At 49.0% G+C, this 21,206-nt stretch overlaps 1 protein-coding gene and 1 long non-coding RNA gene across 4 annotated transcripts in view; one reads left to right on the plus strand and one right to left on the minus strand.

The window, feature by feature from the left end:
- LOC142310275 (uncharacterized) overlaps nt 1–3,076 on the minus strand; it is a 191,953-nt gene extending 188,877 nt beyond the window's left edge. Inside the window, exon 1 of the long non-coding RNA XR_012754116.1 lies at nt 2,989–3,076. This is a non-coding gene — a long non-coding RNA (uncharacterized LOC142310275). The remainder of the gene's footprint in view (nt 1–2,988) is intronic.
- A 225-nt stretch (nt 3,077–3,301) lies between these two features.
- The window catches only part of SLCO4A1 (solute carrier organic anion transporter family member 4A1), a 92,185-nt gene continuing 74,280 nt past the window's right edge, over nt 3,302–21,206 (plus strand). Inside the window, exon 1 of one of the 3 annotated variants that reach the window (XM_075347775.1) lies at nt 3,302–3,488. The gene's annotated coding sequence lies outside the window, so the exon portion shown is untranslated. Of the gene's footprint in view, nt 3,489–7,092; nt 7,156–7,974; nt 8,176–21,206 lie in introns of those variants that run through there. The other 2 variants (XM_075347778.1, XM_075347776.1) reach the window with 2 other exon arrangements.

Here is a 21,206-nt window from a genome sequence, read left to right on the forward strand (position 1 = left end):
TCTTAGCTGCTATTACCATCCGCCTCGAAAGACAGCGACAGCAGCGGTGGCTAATCCCTGGCCGCGTACCGCAGGTGGCGTCACAAAATCATTCCATCCATCCCCCCTTCTCTGTGGACACCTCGGGGTCACAAAACCAGGCAGGTCACCCATGACATCCATCCCTCTGATCCTTCACCGGCCCGGCAACGAGTAACCCCCAAGGCCCCCGTGGGGTGCTCCACTAGCGTCTCCACCAGAAAAAGCACGCTGTGTCCAGACCGTGAGGACGCCTGATGGTGGACACTCACCTTTATAGATTTAGTGTTGTGACCTAAATATACAAATGTTTTACACGTACACCACAATACACTATAAGATTGTGCCCACGGTCTGGACATGGTGTGTCCTGGACGCAGCATGTCCTCTCCTGCGGGGCTGTGAGTGCTCTCGGCAGGGACCACAGCGGCCTGTGCCCACAGTCAGAGTTCGGGCCACTATTGTCTCTCTCTCTTCTGTTCTCTCTGTGGAGGCACTTGTGGCTACATAGCAATAAATTGACATGCCAGGCCTCGGGAAGCCGCATCACAGGTCAGTTTTCACTGTGGGCTGTACATGCACAGTGGGCATAGGATTTCTAGAAATCCATCCACTGTGCTTGTACTGTACAACGCATCAAAAACACTCTGAATCCAAAAGGCTGTGAACCCTGATGGTGCACACACAGCCTCACATACAGGCATCTTACAAACATACACAACCCCAGAAACACTGACTGTAAACATACAGTACAGAGATGTGTACACATATACACACACACACACACACACATGTACTCCCACACGGCATAGACGTGCACACACAGTATACAGACATATACACGTACATACACACACAGAGACCCATACACAGCGTACAGCCATATACACATACATACATATACACTTACACACAGCATACAAACATGCACAGCCGTATACACACACGCACAGCGTACAGCCGTATACACACACAGTGTACAGCCGTATACACACACAGAGCCGTATACACATTCGCACAGCGTACAGCCGTATACACAAACACGCAGCGTACAACCTTATACACACGCACAGCCGTATACACACACGCACAGCCGTATACACACACGCACAGCTTTATACACATACATACATAGATATAGTCATATAGAAGCGTATACATATTTGAAAACATTCACATACAAATAATCATACACAGACAATCCTATATATACACACACACACACACACACACACACACTGGGGGGCTTTTACTTTTGATGATGGGGGACACTTCTCTCCTCTTGTCTCCCGTGCGGCCCACAGACTTGTTCGATGGTAAATCTCACAGGCGAAAGGACCTGTGGTGACGTCTTGCCCATATGATCAGAAGGGGCGGGGCTTCAGCATCACAGCTGATACCAGAAAGAAAATCCAGGTGGTCCTGGAGTTGTTTATAATAGAAGCGGGGGTCTGAGGTAAGATCCCCAAATGGGGGGGCGCGCAGGGGGAGAGGGACGGGAAGCCTGCATGATTATAGTGGACGGGTGGAAGCATGGCCACGCCCACTAACCAAGCTGGTCACGCCCACTACCTGGGCAGCTCCTTCTAGCTACTGGGATGTAGCCGCAACACTTGTCTGATGCTCTTCGGCTGGACAGAGGCAGCGTGCGCTGCAGGAAGCCATTATAACACACATGGCCGCGCACTGAACTGCGCGGCCGTGTCTCCTGTACTATGCGGCCGGTCAGCACTGTCTGCGCCTGTAATGTCAGTGTCCCTGGGTGCATCATAGTACAGGAGACACAGCTGTGCGCCATTCACTGTGCGTGGCCATGTGTGTTATAATGACATTATGCAGCAGGCGGCCGGCCCTTTACAACATGTGGGAGAGCAGTCCGGAAGGCAATTGCCCCCCAGCCTCCCGGGACTAGCCCGCCTCTGCATGCGTTGCACATTCAATCAACAGGATCCGGTCATATTGGGTTTGCGTTTTTTTGCCTACAGGCAAAAAACCCGCTGATGTGAAAGTAGCCTAAGCTGACCTCGCCACTTGTCAGAATACATGGTCTAAAACCAAATCGCTCCATGAAAAGTTTTTCTAGAGGCACCGTGTGTCGAGCAGGAAATTGTAGCTTATCAGCTTGTTTAGCGCCAGCACAGAACAGATGAACAGCCTGTGGACATGCATAAAAATCTCACTCATTTTCCGTTATAAAGATAAATTCATGGCATGGCAGTCAAATGGAATAGCTTTTGTGCTCAAGTCATTTTGCTTAGTATATTAACCCTTTGTTGCAGTGACTAGTTTTAATTTTTGTGCTTTCGCTCTTTACGCCCTCTCTTCTAAGACATGGTGAAGGAAAAAAAACAAAACAGTTCTAGCATGATTTTCTTTTTTTTTCCTTTGATAATTGTGAAGTAAAAAAAAAGACTTGGTAAAATGATTCTTTGGGACTGTATGATTAGGGGGATACCTAACATGTTTAATTTTTTTTTTTAAATTAAATTATTTTAGTGGTGAGAAAAAAATTCACAAAAGTTTTTCCAATTGTGTCGCCATTTTCTGAGACCCATTACTTTTTTTGTGGGGGGCTTTCTGTCGATGGAGCCGCATGGGACAGTGATTATTGTGTGACGAGCTGCTGGTTTAATCGCCATTTTGGGGTACATACAATTTGATGGCTTTTTATTGCATTTTTTGAGGAGAAAAACAAACAAAATAGGAATTCCATTTTTTTTTAGAGTATAGGATAATTACATTTATATTTTCATCAGATTTTTGTACTTGTGGAGATACCAAATGTTTATCTTGATTTAGGTTTTTATTTGAAAAAAAGTGATTAAAAAATAATGTTTAAGAACTTTTTCCCTTTTTTAAGACTTGCACTAATAATCAGCTCCAATTTTTCAGTGAACGAATGCAAAATATGGAGCTGTAGATGAATAAAAAAAAAAATAGTAGGGTAAACGCGTCTGAAAGATGACTAACCCACAGTGAAACGAAATTTCTGTCATCAGCAGTGTCGTCGACATCAAATTACCTCAGGAATCACCTACGCGCCATTTTGTCGACGCGCTTCTCTCTCTCTGGTATTTGGACACGTGACTGCTCACATCACGTGACGTCGCGCTCTATCTAACACCTGCACGCACCTCACCTCAGCGCTTCTCATCTATTTCTAGCGGGTAGGCGGGGTTTGGTGACGTCACGCTGTTAGCTGGGAGCGCTCTCCGCATTCGACGTCGGCGCTCTGCCAAATGTCACTGAGCAGTTAGGGGCTCGCTCATGTTAAAGACTCTCATTGGCTGACGGACGCCAGGTGCTGTGAGAGCGGCGCTGCTGATTGGCTGAGTAAGATGTCGATCAGGGATGAAGGGAGTGGAGCGGTGTGTGAATGGGATCTGAGTGCGAGACAGAGGAGAAGCAGAGGTGAGCGGGGTGGACCAGGCGAGCCATCACTGCAGGGCGGCCCCATCATCCACCTACAGGTACCTGTCCGTTCTGTGTGTGCATCATGTGTACATCTGTGTGCACTAGCTGCATGTGTCTCATGTCTGCTGCCCTAATGATATTTATAGATGCTCTTTCTCTATAAATGCATCCTCAAAATCCCCTATCACAAGTGCCATGCTCGTCATCAGTGCTTTTCTGTTCCTTTTCACCTTCAGAATCTCTGCTTGCTGTCAGAGAATAGAATTGTTCTTGCAGAAAAAAGAAGAAATTAATACTTCTCCCAGCTGTGGGCTTGTTACACTTCCTCTGTGAGACTCCTTGCATCCCTATGAGAAGTCTTAGATCTTTCTTTTCATTCACTGACAGCAGCAGAGATCTTGGCTGATGAGATGCTCACATTCCTAACGTATTACAATGAGATACTACAAGCAGCAGATGATGTATCGATATAAGGTGACGATGCCCTCAGCCGATCAGTGACACTCCCTGCGATGTGACTTGTATCCCTATGAGAAGTCTTAGATCTTTCTTTTCATTCACTGACAGCAGCAGAGATCTTGGCTGATGAGATGCTCACATTCCTAACGTATTACAATGAGATACTACAAGCAGCAGATGATGTAACGATATAAGGTGACGATGCCCTCAGCCGATCAGTGACACTCCCTGCGATGTGACTTGTTACACTTGTATCCCTATGAGAAGTCTTAGATCGTTCTTTCCATTCACTGACAGCAGCAGAGATCTTGGCTGATGAGATGCTCACATTCCTAACGTATTACAATGAGATACTACAAGCAGCAGATGATGTAACGATATAAGGTGACGATGCCCTCAGCCGATCAGTGACACTCCCTGCGATGCGACTCTGTGCATGTAACACCGGCCACAGTTTCCTTTTCAGTTGTGAAGAAAGATCAGAGGAAACGAGTTATTAGTAACTGGAAAATCAGAAGCTTTTGGTGGGGGTCGTCCGTCAGGGTCAGTCACCCCCTATACCCTTCTGTTCCAGGCTGCAGGGATACGTATGCTGGATTCCCAGTCTATAGTCACCCTTGGGCACAATGATGGCAGAGAACCGCATCCTATATATAGATGCAGGGCCAAATTAAAAGGATTATCCAGGATGACAGAAACATGGTTGCTGTATTCTTAAAACAGCGCCACACTTGTCCTCAGGATGTGTGTGGTATTGCATCTCTGGCCTACTCACTTTAAAGGGGTTGTCTGGTGAAAGCTTATTGCTCAATGGAGGTCTGACCACTGGGACCTACTCCGATTGGCAGAATGGGGCAACAGTGCACAGGTTCGACCTCCGCTCCATTCATTCTCTATGGTGTTGCCCTGTGCTACTCTTCCCTTTTTCCAGCAGCCCCTTAGAGAATAATTGGAGCGGCGGTCGGGCGTGTGCCCCTCTCCTTCAATCTAACTTTCTGCCAATCAGTGTGAGCCCCAGTGGATGGACCCCACTAATCAATGTTATCACCTGTGGAGAGGTGATGACCTCTTTTCCTCGGAGAACCCCTTTAAGGCTGGGGCTATGCAGTGATTTTAGCTATTCCGCTGCTACATCACAGCATAATGTCAGCAACTGAGGTCGCATTGCAGTTTACAAGCTACCGAGACCGCGACAAAAAAGGCCAGAACCAGTCCAATTGTTCGTGACCTGCTTGTCGCGGTTGCGCTCCTTTCTTTTATGCTGCACTAATGAGCCATCTTTGTCCACTGTACCATAGCCAAAAACGCAATGCTGCCTTAGCCTAATGGAGCCTATTTAGAAAATAATGCTACTGTTTTTCTTCTGTCCCTGAAAATCTTTTTTTTTATTATTATTATATATTGCCAATATGGCGCCATCAGATTCCAAGGCAATTTAAAGACATTATCATCACTGTCCCCATTGGGGCTCACAATCTATATTCCCTATCAATATGTCTTTGGAGTATGGAGGTAAACCAGAGGAAACCCACACAAATACGGGGAGAACATACAAACTCCCTGCAGATGTGGTCCTTGGTGGGATTTGAACCCAGGACCTCACCATACAGCACTAACCACTGAGCCACCATACAGTGCTAACCACTGAGCCACCATACAATGCTAACCACTGAGCCACCGTATGATGTTAATCATTGAGCCTATGTGCCCCCCAAAACCTTTTCTACCTTTCCTAGCACAGGCATCTATAGGGGAGTAGGTCGTGTATGTGTGCAGTTACGGAGCCTCCTCTAAAGGAGATGGCCGCACCCATGCATGGCACCTGTCTACTCCTCCCGGACTCCTCCCTGACTGGATAGGATCAATTCATGGCCATCGGGAAGGGCAGGTGATGGAGGCCCTGGGACACGTCATCTATATCATGATTCATGAGACATTAAATCATCCTTGTTGGCAGCACACCACCCAGGGTGACGGTCTCACTGATGACTGCTGGGCCACAATGTCCTCCTGGAGGATCCAATCAAGTGTCACCAAAGCCTCTTGAAACCTGCTTCCTGAGCCTGATGTCTGGATGCTTTGTCATTGCAGTACCGGCGTTCAATCTTATTCAGACAGCAGGTAACAGCCATGGATGGGGCATGGTCTGTATAAGGGGTCATTGCTCTAGGTTAGGCCCGTTTCACACGTCAGTGAAAAACAGTGACGTTTTTCACTGGCGTGTAAAACACGCACATGTCCCTGCGTGTGCCGTGATTCACGGCACACGTGGGTTGTCTAAGTGCAATCCGGGCTCCGTTCTCCGTGGCCCGTGATTGCACTTAGAAATCAACTCACCTGTGCGCGCTCCCGCTCTCCGTGGTGCTGAATCCTCCCGCGGTGCAGCATCCGGCCGGCGCTGACCGCCGTAGCAGCTGCTTCCGGGTCGGCTGTGTCGTGCATCATTAATATGCGCGACAGTAATCAGCCGGCTTAGAAGCAGCAGGGAGGACGGGCTGCAGAGGACATCGCTGGACGCCGGGTGAGTTCAAATGTTTATTATTTTAAATGCACGTTTTTTTCTGGCACGTGTTTCACGGATCACACCACTGCGTGGTCCGTGGAACATCAGTGATGCCAGAAAAAAATGGACATGTCTCCCTGCGGAAATCACGCACACGCGGGTACGCTGCACGGAGACACGTGCAGTGACAAATCACTGACGTGTGAGCAGACCCATTCATTATAATGGGTCTGTGTATGTCAGGGATTCTGGTACGTTTAAAAAAAAGCACAAACGTACCAGAATCACTGACGTGTGAAAGGGGCCTTACAGTTCTGATGGCCCCATGTACTTGCCACACACAAGAGCCTCCCATTTGGCCAGCTGCAGAATTTGCAAGTATGCCACTTCAGGAGCTGCCCCTCTCCGACCAAAGGATAGCTCTTCCTGGAAGAGAAACATTACGTTCCACCCAACTCCCCCAATCCGGCCTCACAATGGCTAGAAGGAGGCAGAATTGGAACAGGGCTGCATATTAGGACATGGCCCCCATCCTGACTGCTGCCTGTCTGACAGTCCTGATATTGACAGCCGGTCTGACAGGAATTACAGCTCTGCTTGTAGTATTCTCCCTCCATTGTCACTGGGGATGTGTGAGACGCTCATCCTACGAGGCGACCTCACGTCTGCTGAGGCGAAGTGTCAGGAAAGCCGAGGGAATCTCATCATCCTCAGGGACAGGTCCCAGCTGCAGAGAAAACCCCTTTGTTCTTCAGGCATAGGTAGCTCCCTTTAAACATTATTAGTTAACACTTGATAGCCCCGTATTGCAGAGGGTTTTTTAGCAGTCTTCCTGTAATTTATGGGATGGCTTTCTCATTATTTTTTAGTGCGTGTCACTGGTCGCCTTCTTGCTGATTAAATCGGATTTATGGACTTGGAGCCAGGCACATAGTGTTGTATTATTGATTATTCTGACCGATCTATGTACACGAGTCTAATGTAGGTCACAAGACCAGGGTGTGTGCTGATCGTACTATGCAGTATATGGCAGCACAGCAGGGTTGAGTGTTGTCTCCCACTGGTTATTTATATAGGGGCTATAAATCCTATTATACTATACACATATATGATCTTTGTTACTTGCTGTTCTGCATTATATTCCTTTTGGGAAACGTATATTGTGAGGTGGACGTTGGGCAGACCGGACCGCCCTGTGCTCTCCGTATGGCATTGCCGACGCTCAGCCCGTCACCACATTGCCCAGGGATGGGGCTCTGTCATCCTCTGCTGTTGTCTGCATTAATATCATCTTGTCGTCTGAGGGGCTGCGCCAGGAGATGCAGGGCGCGCTGATTAGCTGCTCCCTGACAGTTGAGCATCGTATGATGATGCCAGACAGCGTCCGCCTACACCGGAAGTCTGACAGCTGGAGGTTACTGCCGGTCAGGCACCTGCCGCTGTGCGATTCCTCCGCTGTCACGATCTGGTAGGAAGTGGATTGTTGCCGATGACTTTTAGTAAAAGGTTAAATGTGTCACAAAAGAATAAGACCGTGAAGCAAAACCACGAGCCGATCACTGGTGTTACATGGGGCAGACCTGATTATTAGTCACAAATGGAATTTTTATCCAGGAGATGACTATTACAGACAATGTGCTGCTGAGATGTGTACCGTATCTAAGCCTGTGTGATACTAACTGCTGAGCCATGAATGTAACGTATCAGATTGACTATCTCAGGACTACATCCCCCATCATGTATTGACACTGATTTTCAGAATCTTCAATGAAAGTGTGCAGGTACGGTAAGTCTGTGTATCTAAGCTATGTGTGGGATACTGTCGAATGAGATGTGTAGCTAGGCCTAATATGTGGAGTTACTATACTGTTGAATTGCTGCATCTAATCCTTTTTTGTGTGATGCTATGCTGCTAAACTATAAGGTAATTATTTGTGATACTGCTTATACAGTGGGTACGAAAAGTATTCAGATCCCTTTAAATTTTTCACTCTTTGTTTCATTGCAGCCATTTGGTAAATTCAAAAAAGTTCATTTTTTTATCATTAAATATACTCTGCACCCCATCTTGACAGAAAAAAAACAGAAATGTAGAAATTTTTGCAAATTTATTAAACAACAAAAACTGAAATATCACATGGTCATAAGTATTCAGACCCTTTGCTCAGACACTTATATTTAAGTCACATGCTGTGCATTTCCTTGTGATCCTCCTTGAGGCCTGAAACACACGTCCGCAGAAAACACGTGCGTGTCTCGCGGTCCATTTTTCGTGTCCGTGTTCCGTTTTGGATGTCCGTTTCTCCGGTACGTGTTACATCAGTGTGATGGCGTATGCTTGCCGTGCGTGCGTGTAGAATGTCCGTGTATGTGTGATATACGTACGTGTCATGTCCGTGTGGCTTGAGCCGTTTCACCATTAAAAAAAATAACAAATGCACACGGACGGTACGGATAGCACACATACATGCTACGTGTCACGTACGTGCAGGTACGGATCCATTGACTTTAGCGGGTCCGTGTCTGCGTGATGCCGGCAAAATGCAGACATGTCATCCGTGTAAAAAAACGCACACACTTACAAACCATGCGGACACACGTTCCGTGTGGCTTTACGTGTGTGTGCCTGTTACCATAGGGTAACATTGGTGCACGTGTGTTCATGCTGCCGGTACGTGTCAAAAAGTCCCAAACACGTACCGGCGGCACGGATGTGTGTTGCAGGCCTGAGATAGTTCTACTCCTTCATTGCAGTCCAGCTGTGTTTAATTAAACTGATAGGACGTGATTTGGAAAGGAATATACCTGTCTATGTAAGACCTCACAGCGCATGTCAGACCAAATGAGAATCATGAGGTCAAAGGAACTGCCCAAGGAGCTCAGAGACAGAATTGTGGTAAGGCACATTTCTGGCCCAGCCAGAGCCTGACCTAAACCCAATTGAGCATCTCTGGAGAGACCTGAAAATGGCTGTCCACCAACATTCACCATCCAACCTGACGGAACTGGAGAGGATCTGCAAGGAAGAATGGCAGAGGATCTACAAATCCAGGTGTGAAAAACTTGTTGCATCATTCTCAAGAAGACTCATGCCTGTACCAGCTCAAAAGGGGGCTTCTACTCAATACTGAGCAAAGGGTCTGAATACTTATGACCATGTGATATTTCAGTTTTTCTTGTTTAACAAATTTGCAAACATTTCTACATATCTGTGTTTTTTTCCTGTCACGATGGGGTGCAGAGTGTACATTAATGAGAAAAAAATGAACTTTTTTCAATTTACCAAATGGCTGCAATGAAACAAAGAGTGAAAAATGTAAAGGGGTCTGAATACTTTTCGTTCCCACTGTATAATCCAATTACGTATAACATTGTGCGGCTGAGCTGCTGTAGCTAAGCTTGTCATGTGTGATACATGCAGATAAATTTCTGTATCTAATCCTGTTTTGTGTGATACTCCTCTGTATCTGTCTTTTTTCTGATAAAATTCTGCTTAACTACCATAGAAAACTAGGATTAGATACACAGTATCACACATACAGTGGCATGTAAAAGTTTGGGTACCCCTGGTCAAAATGGCTGTTATTGTGAATAGTAAAGAAAGTTGAAGATGAAATGATCTCTAAAAGGCATCACGTTAGAGATGACACATGTCCTTGTATTTTATGCAAAAAAAAAAAAATATTTTCATCTTTTACATTTGGAAAATTACAAAAAGGAAAATGGGCCGATGTAAAAGTTTGGACACCCTGCATGGTTAGCACCTAGTAACACCCCCATTGGCAAGTATCACAGCTTGGAAATGCTTTGTGTAGCAGCCAAGACTCTTTCAATTCTTATGAGGGATTTTCATCTTCTTCCTTGGAAAAGTCTTGCAGTTCTGTGAGATTCCTGGCTCGTCTTGCATGCACTGCTATTTTGAGGCCTAGCCACTGTTTTCAACGATATTCAGCTCAGACGACTGTAAGGGCCACTGTAAAGCCTTCAGCTTGCGCCTTTGGGGATAGTCTACTGTGGACTTTGACGTGTGTTTAGCATTGTTATCCATTTGTAGAAGCCATCTTCTTTTCAGTTTCAGCTTTTATACAGATGGTGTTAAGTTTGCATCAAGAATTTGTTGAAATGTATTGAATCCATTCTTCCTGCTATCCGTCAAATGTTCCCTTTGCCATTGGCTGCAACACAACCCCAAAGTATGATTGATCCACTCCCATGTTTAAAGGGAATCTGTCACCAGGTTTTTGCCACCTACTCTGAGAGCAGCATAACGTAGGAGCAGAGATCCTAATTCCAGCGATGTGTGACTTATTGTGCTGCTTAGTGTAGTTTTGATAAAATTACTGTTTAATTAGCAGGAGATTGTCATTAGAGGACTACTTGGCGTTCTGCCTGGTAATCTAGCATATTCATGAGCTCTGTATAACTGCAAGATCTGCAGCAGAGAAAACATTGATTTAATCAAAATAACAGCAAACAGCTCAGTAAGTGACACATCGCTGAAATCAGGGTCTCTTTCTCTACATTATGCTGCTCTCAGATGGGGGAAGCAATAACCCGGTGACAGATTCCCTTTAATGGTTGGCAAGATTTTCTTTTCCAGAAATTCTGTGCCCTTTTTTTCTCCACACATACCTTTTGATCATTGTGGCCAAAGAGTTGTATTTTAACCTCATCAATCTCCAGGACTTATTTCCAATATGCATCAGGCTTGTTTAGATGTTCTTTTGCATACTTCTGGCGCTGAATTTTATGGTGAGGATGCAGGAGATGTTTTCTTCTGATGACGCTTTCATGAAGGCCATACTTGTGCAGATGTCTCTGAACAGTAGAACAATGTACCACAACTCCAGAGTCTGCTAAATCTTCCTGAAGGTCTTTTGCAGGTTAGTGGGGGTTCTGATTTGCCTCTAGCAATCCTATGGAGCAGCTCTCACAGAAAGCTTGTTGGTAGTGATGAGCGAGCATGCTTGTAACTACTCGGTACTCGCACGAGTATCGCTGTACTCGGGCTGCTCGGCGGGGACCGAGTAATCTCGCGATACTCGTGCTGTACTCGTGGTCTTCATCCCTGCATGTTGGCGCTCTTTTGAGAGCCAGCCCTCATGCAGGGATTGGCTGGCAGACCACTGCAATGCCACAGCCCTGTTAGTTGTGGAATTGCAGTGATTGGCCGGCCTGCACAGCGTGACCGAGCCTTTATACCGGCCGGCGCGCTGTGCTCTGCTCACAGCTATCCAGACAGTCAGTGCAGGGAGAGTGTCGCTGATTCAGGGAAAGCTTTGCGGCCCTTTATAGTTAGTTCCGGAGCAGGGCTGCAAACAGTGTGACCAGAAGTCCTTCTCAGGACTATTCTAGTTGTATACAGGCAGGCAGGGTATAGCCAGGTCGGAGTACAGTAGCAGAGTCCTTCTCAGGACTATTGTTGCTATATACAGGCAGGGTATAGCCAGGTCGGAATACAGGCTAGTGACCAGAAGAGTCCTTGTCAGGACTATTGTAGCAGTATACAGGCAGGCAGGCAGGCAGGGTATATAGCCATTCCTAGTGGTGACCGTATACCAGCCTTCATCATATCTGGGGCTGGTGTACACAGTGTAAAACAGTCCAGATAGTGTCAGACTTCTCAGTAATTGTCGCTCCTAAAAACCAGTTGGGTTCTTATTGCGTCCGTGCTTGCATTTAAAAACAGCACGTGTGTGTCTGTCGGTGGCAGCGTCAGGCTCCATATTGTCCCTGGATAGAGACGTGCATGATGGCCTGTAAACATGAAGTGCCCATTGTAAGGAAGTGGGTCTATTGTAGTATAGCCCTTAGGCAGGGCAGCCAAAAATTTGGAGGCTCCACATTGTCCCTGGAAAGAGATGTGCATGAGGGCCTCAAAACATTGTTCCCATTGCAAAGGAGCGGGTCTCCTGTCGTTGTAATGCCCATTCAGAAAGAATGGGCGAAAAAATTTACCACTGGGGGTATACCTGAAACAACGGCTTAACTATTGTAACGGTCACCATGATGGCGCATGAGGAGAAGGAGGAGCAGTCCAGCGATTAGCCAAAGTCCAGAAGTGTGTTACCATGGGTGAGTGGAGGTACATGGCAAATTCCCGTTACAAACTTTAAATTCCGCTGTCATTTGCTGGTGGTGTGTGGTGAAGTCTGGCCAAATCCAACCCTTGTTCATCTTGATCAGAGTCAGCCTGTCAGCATTTACAGTTGACAGGCGGGTGCGTTTATCTGTAATGATTCCACCTGCGGCACTAAAAACACGCTCTGACAAAACGCTAGCGGCAGGGCAGGCCAGGACTTCCAAGGCGTAGAGAGCCAATTCATGCCACGTGTCCAGCTTGGATACACATTAATTGTAAGGCACAGAGGAATGTCGGAGTACAGTTATTTGATCTGCAAGGTACTCCTTGAGCATCTGGCCAAACTTAGGATTTCTTGTGGCACTACCCCTCACCTCAGGGGCTGTGGTATGTAAGGGGCTGAGAAAACTGTCCCACATCTTAAAGACTGTTCCCCTACCTCTGGCGGATTGGACTTGTGCCCCTCTCGGCTGTACGCCTTGGTTGTCCACTGATTCCTGACCTATGCCGCTAGCGTTTTGTGAGGGGAATGCTTTGCCTACTTCCGTGACTATGGCCTTCTGGAACTGCTGCATTTTGCCTGACCTCTCCGCCTCGGGAATAAGAGACATAAAGTTCTCCTTTTAGCGTGGGTCTAACAGTGTTACCAACCAGTAATGATTGTCGGCCAAGATGTTCTTAACGCGAGGGTCACGAGACAGGCAGCTTACCATAAAGTCAGCCATGTGTGCCAGACTCTTAACAGCCATCACTTCAGTATCCTGACCAACACGATGACTGAACATGCTGTCCTCCTCCTCCTCCTCCTCATCATCTACCCTGTCCTCTGGCCAGCCACGCTGAACCGAGGATATGACTGCATGTCATATCCTCAATTTGGCCAGAGAGTTGCTCCATGTCTTCATCCTCCTCCTCGTCATAGTCCTCCACTGCACGTTGTGATGAGACGAGGCTGGGCTGTGTGTTATCACCCACACCCACTACTGTTTCTTGCTCAAACTCATCGCGCTCCGCCTGCAATGCATCATGGTTGTTTTTTGAGCAGAGACCATTTTAGAAGGCAGAGAAGCGGTATGGTGACGCTAATAATGTCGTCATCGCCGCTCACCATCTTGGTGGAGTCCTCAAAGTTTTTTGGCGGATGGTGCATAGGTCGGACATCCATCTCCACTCCTCAGGTGTTATGTGTGGAGTTTGACCCATTTCCCGACGGCTTAGGTGATGCAGGTACTCAACAACTGCCCTCTTCTGCTCACATATCCTGACCAACTTGTGCAGAGTTGAATTCCAACGCGTGGGGACATCACACACCAGTCTGTGTGCCGGAAGATGCAAACGGCGTCTTAAGCCGGCAAGGCCGGCTGAAGCAGTAGGTGACTTTCGAAAATGTGCAGACAGGCGGCGAACTTTTACCAGCAGATCAGACAGCTCTGAGTATGACTTTAGAAACCGCTGAACCACGAGGTTGAGCACATGGGCCACGCATGGAACATGTGTCAGCTGGCCTCGCCTCAAAGCCGCCACCAGGTTCCGGCCATTGTCACACACGACCTTTCCTGGCTTTAGGTTCAGAGTTGTGAGCCAGTGATCTGCCTGCTGTTTCAGAGCTGTCCACACCTCTTCTGCATTGTGGGGTTTGTCACCTATGCAGATTAGCTTCAGCACTGCCTGTTGCCGCTTCGCCGAGGCAGTGCTGCAGTGCTTCTGTGTCGCCCTGGACAAGCCAGGGGCCACAGAGCACAACACTTAAACACCCCACACTCCCTGCAGGCATATCATAGTCAAAACACAAAATCCTTGTTGCCTTCCCCAGGGGCTGTTGTCCACACCAGGGTGTGGAGCCAGGCGGTTGGTCTCCACCCACCGAGGAGGAGGGAAAACACAGGCAGTGAGAGTTAAGCTAAGGAAGTGGAAGGAGGAAAGTAGTAGAGAGGAGAAAAGTGACAGCAAAGAGCCTGAAGTTGGTCCGGGTGTGTGGCCCGGACAGGACAGCAAGGTTGGCAGGATGTGGTGACCGTCTGCAGTGGAGGCCGATTGGAGTCTGCCGTAAGGACCGTGGACGGGTGGTGACCCGGCCGTACCGGACCGGTATACAAAGAGAAGCCAGCACCATTGGCAGAGGACTTTCGGATCCCGGCAAGGCTTGGTGTCGCCGTGAATTTGCCAAATCCTTTAGTGAAGGGGACCTCAGGGTTTCCAAACAGCCAAGTCCAGATAGAAGGCAACCGTCCAACCGTGAAGGGGAGACACCGCCACCGCCAAGGGCAACCGTCTCCCAGGGCCAGCGCCTGTGGGCAAAAGGGGCTCCTCCGGCCCATATCCAGGTCGGGGAGCGGGTTACCGTTGGGAAACCATCACTACCAACACTTAACTTAGGTGCAGGGAGAGACAGTCATCACTAACCTGCAGGGAGGAACAACCGCAGCCGTCCGAGGGACCCGTCCATCCAGCCACTTGTTTTACCGTGAACTGTGTCATCATCATTGGGCTGAGTGAGTACCTCCGTGCTGTGCGGCACAGCGCTGCCCCTGCGACCCTGCACCTCATCAGGCCCCGCAACCCGCCTGTCATCCATCTCTACCCCATCACCAGGCCCCGGGACAACCAACCCCCCTACCCACGGAGGGGAGAAATAACAACAAAGCTGCTCCCTGTCACAGGCTCCCGGGATCCCCGTCCAGAGCAGCGGTGGTGTCCACACAATCACCACAACCGTGGGTGGCGTCACGGACAATATCCCCAAAACCCAAACCACCACTTTTCACTCATGGGCGAGTAGCGCCGCTCGAGTCCCCGGGATCCGGCCATCGCTCGAGCCAACGAGCAGCAGCAGCCGTAGAGCAGCGTCAGCCGGACCCGAGCAGTGGGAGAGCGCACCGTCCCCTCCTCCGCCCGCGACACTTCCAGCTTGGGACTGGTGTGGAGGGTAAAGTGGATCAGGATGCGCAGGAGGAGGAGGAGGCTGAGGAGCATGACATTCCGGAGCTGTAGAGTGTGTGTGAAACCCTGACTGAGGTAGGGCCTGCAAAACTTGGTGTGTGAAGGACGTGTTCCGTCCCTCGCTCAGACTGGGTCCCAGCTTGCACAATATTAACCCAGTGTGACGTCAACGAGATGTAGCGGCCTTGCCCACATGCACTTGTCCACGTGTCTGTGGTTAGGTGGACTTTGGCTGAAACAGCGTTGTTCAGGGCACGTGTGATGTTTTGTGACACGTGGTTATGCAATGCGGGGACGGCACACCGGGAGAAATAGTGGCGGCTGTGGACCGAGTAACGTGGGACAGCTGCCACCATCAGGTCGCGGAATGCTTCTGTCTCAACCAGCCTAAAAGGCAACATTTCCAGCGCAAGCAGTCGCGAAAAGTTAGCATTTAGAACTGTGGCATGTGGGGCGTTGGCAGTGTATTTGCACCTGCGTTCAAAGGTTTGCTGAATGGATAACTGAACGCTGCGCTGGGACAAGGACGTGCTTGATGATGGTGTTATTTCTGCGTGGGTAACTGCAGGTGCATGGCCGGAGGAGGCTTGTTCGCAGGCAGCATGGACAGGGGATTGGCTCGCATGCACAACCAGCGAAGACGTAGCAGTGACATCAGCAAGCACTGCTCCTCGACTCTGTTGTACTTCCCACAAAGTCGGGTGCTTGGCTGACATGTGCCTGATCATGCTGGTGGTGGTCAGGCTGCTAGTTTTGGTACCCCTGCTGATGCTGGCATTGCAGGTGTTGCAAATGGCCTTTTTAGAATCATCTGGAGCCAACTTAAAAAACTGCAAGTGTCAGAGTTCCGGGTTTTCCAGTTTTCTTTTGAAAGAGCTTGCCCTTTGTTAACATGGAGTTTTCTGTTCTGTTGCCCTACTTCCTGTCCATCTGTTTAAAAGCCGCCCCTAAAGCTTAGTCCAGTGCCTGAGTATACTGCTTCCTGTGTGCTCCTGCCCTGCTGCTTTTGGTTCCTGATTGTTATTCGGATCCTCTTGGAAAACAACCGACACCGACTCTGGACTTCATCTGGTATCATCTAGCTGTGCCCGGACTCCGTTTGCCGTCTTTGGTCGGCACTTCTGCCCGGTTCCTTCCGTTTAATACCACTCTGGACTCACATCACGTACGGACATTTTTGGACTTGCCTATTGCCCTTTTGTGTCCCGGCTGCTGCGCATTTAGGGCTTCTGGGGTGATTGCCAGACAGTCCCTGTATAGGGGTTCGCTCTTGGTGGTCTCCCTGGGGGAGTCCGGTGCGCGGTCCCGGGAATTCCCTTTCGCTCCGTCCCTGGAAGGTATTTCCTGTATTTATGTTCTACTGTGTTTTTGTTCCGTTTATGTACATATTTGCTGGTTGCATATTATAAACGTCTTGCACCAAGAACTCGTCTCTGGTTGTCATTGCCCTAACGCAATCGAAATCCTCAATACATACAATAGTATTACAGCCAGACTCGGGAAGACCTAACATTTGTACAGGCACCTTGTGTCGTGTTGTTCCGGGGAACAGTTGCCTGACGTCTGCCTGGGGCCACCACTCTGCTTCTTACTGCCTGTTGGGATGCTACGCCTCCCTCCCCCTGTGCACTGCTGTCCTCGCTCTGCATATCCTCCTGCCAGGTTGGGTCAGTTACTGGATCATCCACCACGTCGTCTTCCTCTTCCGCACCCTGCTCCTCCTCCTGACTTCCTGACAATTGTGTCTCATCATCGTCCACCCCTTGTTGAGACACGTTGCCAACTTCGTGAGAACGTGGCTGCTCAAATATTTGGGCATCTGTACATACAATCTCGTCATGGCCCACTTCAACAGGAGCTGGCGAGAGGCCAGAATTTGAGAATGGAAACGTGAACGAACAGCTCTTCCGAGTGTCCAAGTGTGGGATCAGTAATGTCCGTGGACGTGTACTCGGCCTGGTGGTAGGAAGGAGGATCAGGTTCTGAAATGTGCGGTGCAGTATCACGGCTACTGACACTTGACCGTGTGGAAGACAGAGTGTTTGTGGTGGTGCCAATCTGACTGGAAGCATTATCCGCTATCCAACTAACAACCTGTTGACACTGGTCTTGGTTCAAGAGCGGTGTACTGCTGCGGTCCCCAAGAATTTGGGACAGGACGTGCGAGCGACTAGATGTGGCCCTTTGTTGTGGTGAAATTAGAGCTTGCACACAACCTCGGTCTCTGCCTGCACCACCATCACGTCCACTTCCTTGTTCGTTGACAACGCCCTTGCGCATTTTGCAATGCTGTGCTGATGTGTATTCACTAGACTTGTGCGTTATATCCAAGTTTTTGCAAAACTCACACAAGTGCAGCGGAAAGCTGCCACCAACAGGTACACACGTGCGGTTTTTAAATGCAAGCACGGAGGCACTAAGAACCTAACAGGTCTCTATCCAGGGACAACGTGGAGCCTCCCAATTTTTGGCTGCCCTGCCTAAGGGCTATACTATAATACACCCACTTCCTGACAATGGGCACTTCAGGTTTACAGGCCCTCATGCACGTCTCTATCCAGGGACAACGTGGAGCCTCCCAATTTTTGGCTGCCCTGCCTAAGGGCTATACTACAATAGACCCACTTCCTTACAATGGGCACTTCAGGTTTACAGGCCATCATGCACGTCTCTATCCAGGGACAATGTGGAGCCTCCCAATTTTTGGCTGCCCTGCCTAAGGGCTATACTATAATACACCCACTTCCTGACAATGGGCACTTCAGGTTTACAGGCCCTCATGCACGTCTCTATCCAGGGACAACGTGGAGCCTCCCAATTTTTGGCTGCCCTGCCTAAGGGCTATACTACAATAGACCCACTTCCTTCCAATGGGCACTTCAGGTTTACAGGCCCTCATGCACGTCTCTATCCAGGGACAACGTGGAGCCTCCCAATTTTTGGCTGCCCTGCCTAAGGGCTATACTACAATAGACCCACTTCCTTCCAATGGGCACTTCAGGTTTACAGGCCCTCATGCACGTCTCTATCCAGGGACAACGTGGAGCCTCCCAATTTTTGGCTGCCCTGCCTAAGGGCTATACTACAATAGACCCACTTCCTTACAATGGGCACTTCAGGTTTACAGGCCATCATGCACGTCTCTATCCAGGGACAATGTGGAGCCTCCCAATTTTTGGCTGCCCTGCCTAAGGGCTATACTATAATACACCCACTTCCTGACAATGGGCACTTCAGGTTTACAGGCCCTCATGCACGTCTCTATCCAGGGACAACGTGGAGCCTCCCAATTTTTGGCTGCCCTGCCTAAGGGCTATACTACAATAGACCCACTTCCTTACAATGGGCACTTCAGGTTTACAGGCCATCATGCACGTCTCTATCCAGGGACAATGTGGAGCCTCCCAATTTTTGGCTGCCCTGCCTAAGGGCTATACTATAATACACCCACTTCCTGACAATGGGCACTTCAGGTTTACAGGCCCTCATGCACGTCTCTATCCAGGGACAACGTGGAGCCTCCCAATTTTTGGCTGCCCTGCCTAAGGGCTATACTACAATAGACCCTCTTCCTTCCAATGGGCACTTCAGGTTTACAGGCCCTCATGCACGTCTCTATCCAGGGACAACGTGGAGCCTCCCAATTTTTGGCTGCCCTGCCTAAGGGCTATACTACAATAGACCCACTTCCTTACAATGGGCACGTCAGGTTTACAGGCCCTCATGCACGTCTCTATCCAGGGACAACGTGGAGCCTCCCAATTTTTGGCTGCCCTGCCTAAGGGCTATACTACAATAGACCCACTTCCTTCCAATGGGCACTTCAGGTTTACAGGCCCTCATGCACGTCTCTATCCAGGGACAACGTGGAGCCTCCCAATTTTTGGCTGCCCTGCCTAAGGGCTATACTACAATAGACCCACTTCCTTACAATGGGCACTTCAGGTTTACAGGCCCTCATGCACGTCTGTATGCAGGGGCATTGGTGAACCTCACAATTTTGGACTGCCCTGGCAAAGGAAAATACTACAAAGACTCACTTCCTCAAAATGGGCACATTAGACTCAAGAGGCCTTCATGTACGTCTCTTCTCAGGGACATCGGAGTGCCACACAATGTTTTCACGTAAAATCTTTCATGTATTAATCTCAAAAAGTAACATACACCAGCTCTATCTCACTATTGGGTATGTTCCCTTAACATTTCCGCCATGAAAAATCATTTTGGGGTCATTTTGGAAGGTTTTCTGGTGAGTCCGTAAAAATGGCGTAAAACGCGGACAAAATTGTTCACAGCTGTGACTTTTCAGTGATAAATGCTTCAAGGGGTCTTCCCCATGCTGTTGCCATGTCATTTGAGCACTCTTCTGAGACTTTTGTGACATTTTTAGGGTTTCTCCATGCTGCTGGGGGGTCATTTCACAAAAATACTCGGGTCTCCCATAGGATAACATTGGGCTCGTTGCTCGGGCCGAGTACACGAGTATCTTGGGAGGCTCGGCCCGAGCTTCGAGCACCCGAGCTTTTTAGTACTCGCTCATCACTACTTGTTGGTCTTCCAAACCTTATCTTGACCTCCACTATTCCTGTTAACTGACATTTCTTAATTACGGTACTTTTTGAACTGAGGAAAGGGCAACTTGAAAATGGTTTGCTATCTTTTTAGGCACACCTCACATCAGCAGTACTTTTCCGCGAAACCGGATCCGGTACAAATGCGTTTCATTTCAATTCATTTCCAATGGAATCGCGGCAAGATGCAGTCACATGCGGTTGTGTATGCCGCATGCAACCGCATGAGACTGCATGTTGCCAGGATTCCATTGGAAAGTAATTGAAATGAAACGCATTTGTACCGGATCCGGTTTTGCAGCAAAATACCGCTGGTGTGAAGTGAGCCTTATAGCCTTCTCCTGCTTTGTGGGCCTCCACCATTTTCATTTTCAGAATGCTAGGCAGTTGCTTAGGCCGGAGTCACACTTGCTAGTGCCTCGCGTGGATCTCTCATTGAATCACCCGGCATGGCCGCACACTATGCATATAGGAGCGTCTGAGCTGCATAGAGATACATGCAACCGACCCGCTCCTGTCAGGGGAGTGTGCGGCCAAGCCGGGTTCTACCATGAGAGACTCGCGCGAGTTACACGCGAGGCACTAGTAAGTGTGATTCTGCCCTAAAATGGGCTTTACACACTACGAGATTGCTACAGCGATCTCGTTGGGGTCACGGATTTTGTGACGCACATCCGGTCGCTGTAGCGATCTCGCTGTGTGTAACACCTATGAGCGATTTTGCATCTTTGCAAAAACGTGCAAAATCGCTCATCGGTGACATGGGGGTCCATTCTCAAATATCGTTGCTGCAGCAGCAACGAAGTTGTTCCTCGTTCCGGTGCAGCACACATCGCTATGTGTGACGCCGCAGGAATGAGGAACCTCTCCTTACCTGCCTCCCGCCCGCAATGCGGAAGGAGGGGGTGGAGGGGATGTTCGTCCTGCTCATCTCCGCCCCTCCGCTTCTATTGGGCGGCGGTTCAGTAACGCAGCTGTGACGTCGCTGTGACGCTGAACGAACTGCCCCCTTAGAAAGGAGGCGGTTCGCCAGTCATAGCGATGTCGCTAGGCAGGTAAGTAGTGTGACAGGTCAGCGTGATGTTGTGCGGCACGGGCGGCAATTTGCCCGTGTCGCACAACCGATGGGGGCGGGTACGCACGCTAGCGATATCGGTCACGATATCGCAGCGTGTAAAGCGGCCTTTAGAAGAACCCATGGCTGCTGTTTTGTGGCACA

Source organism: Anomaloglossus baeobatrachus, chromosome 5, assembly GCF_048569485.1.
Source record: "Anomaloglossus baeobatrachus isolate aAnoBae1 chromosome 5, aAnoBae1.hap1, whole genome shotgun sequence".
Lineage (NCBI taxonomy): Eukaryota > Metazoa > Chordata > Amphibia > Anura > Aromobatidae > Anomaloglossus > Anomaloglossus baeobatrachus.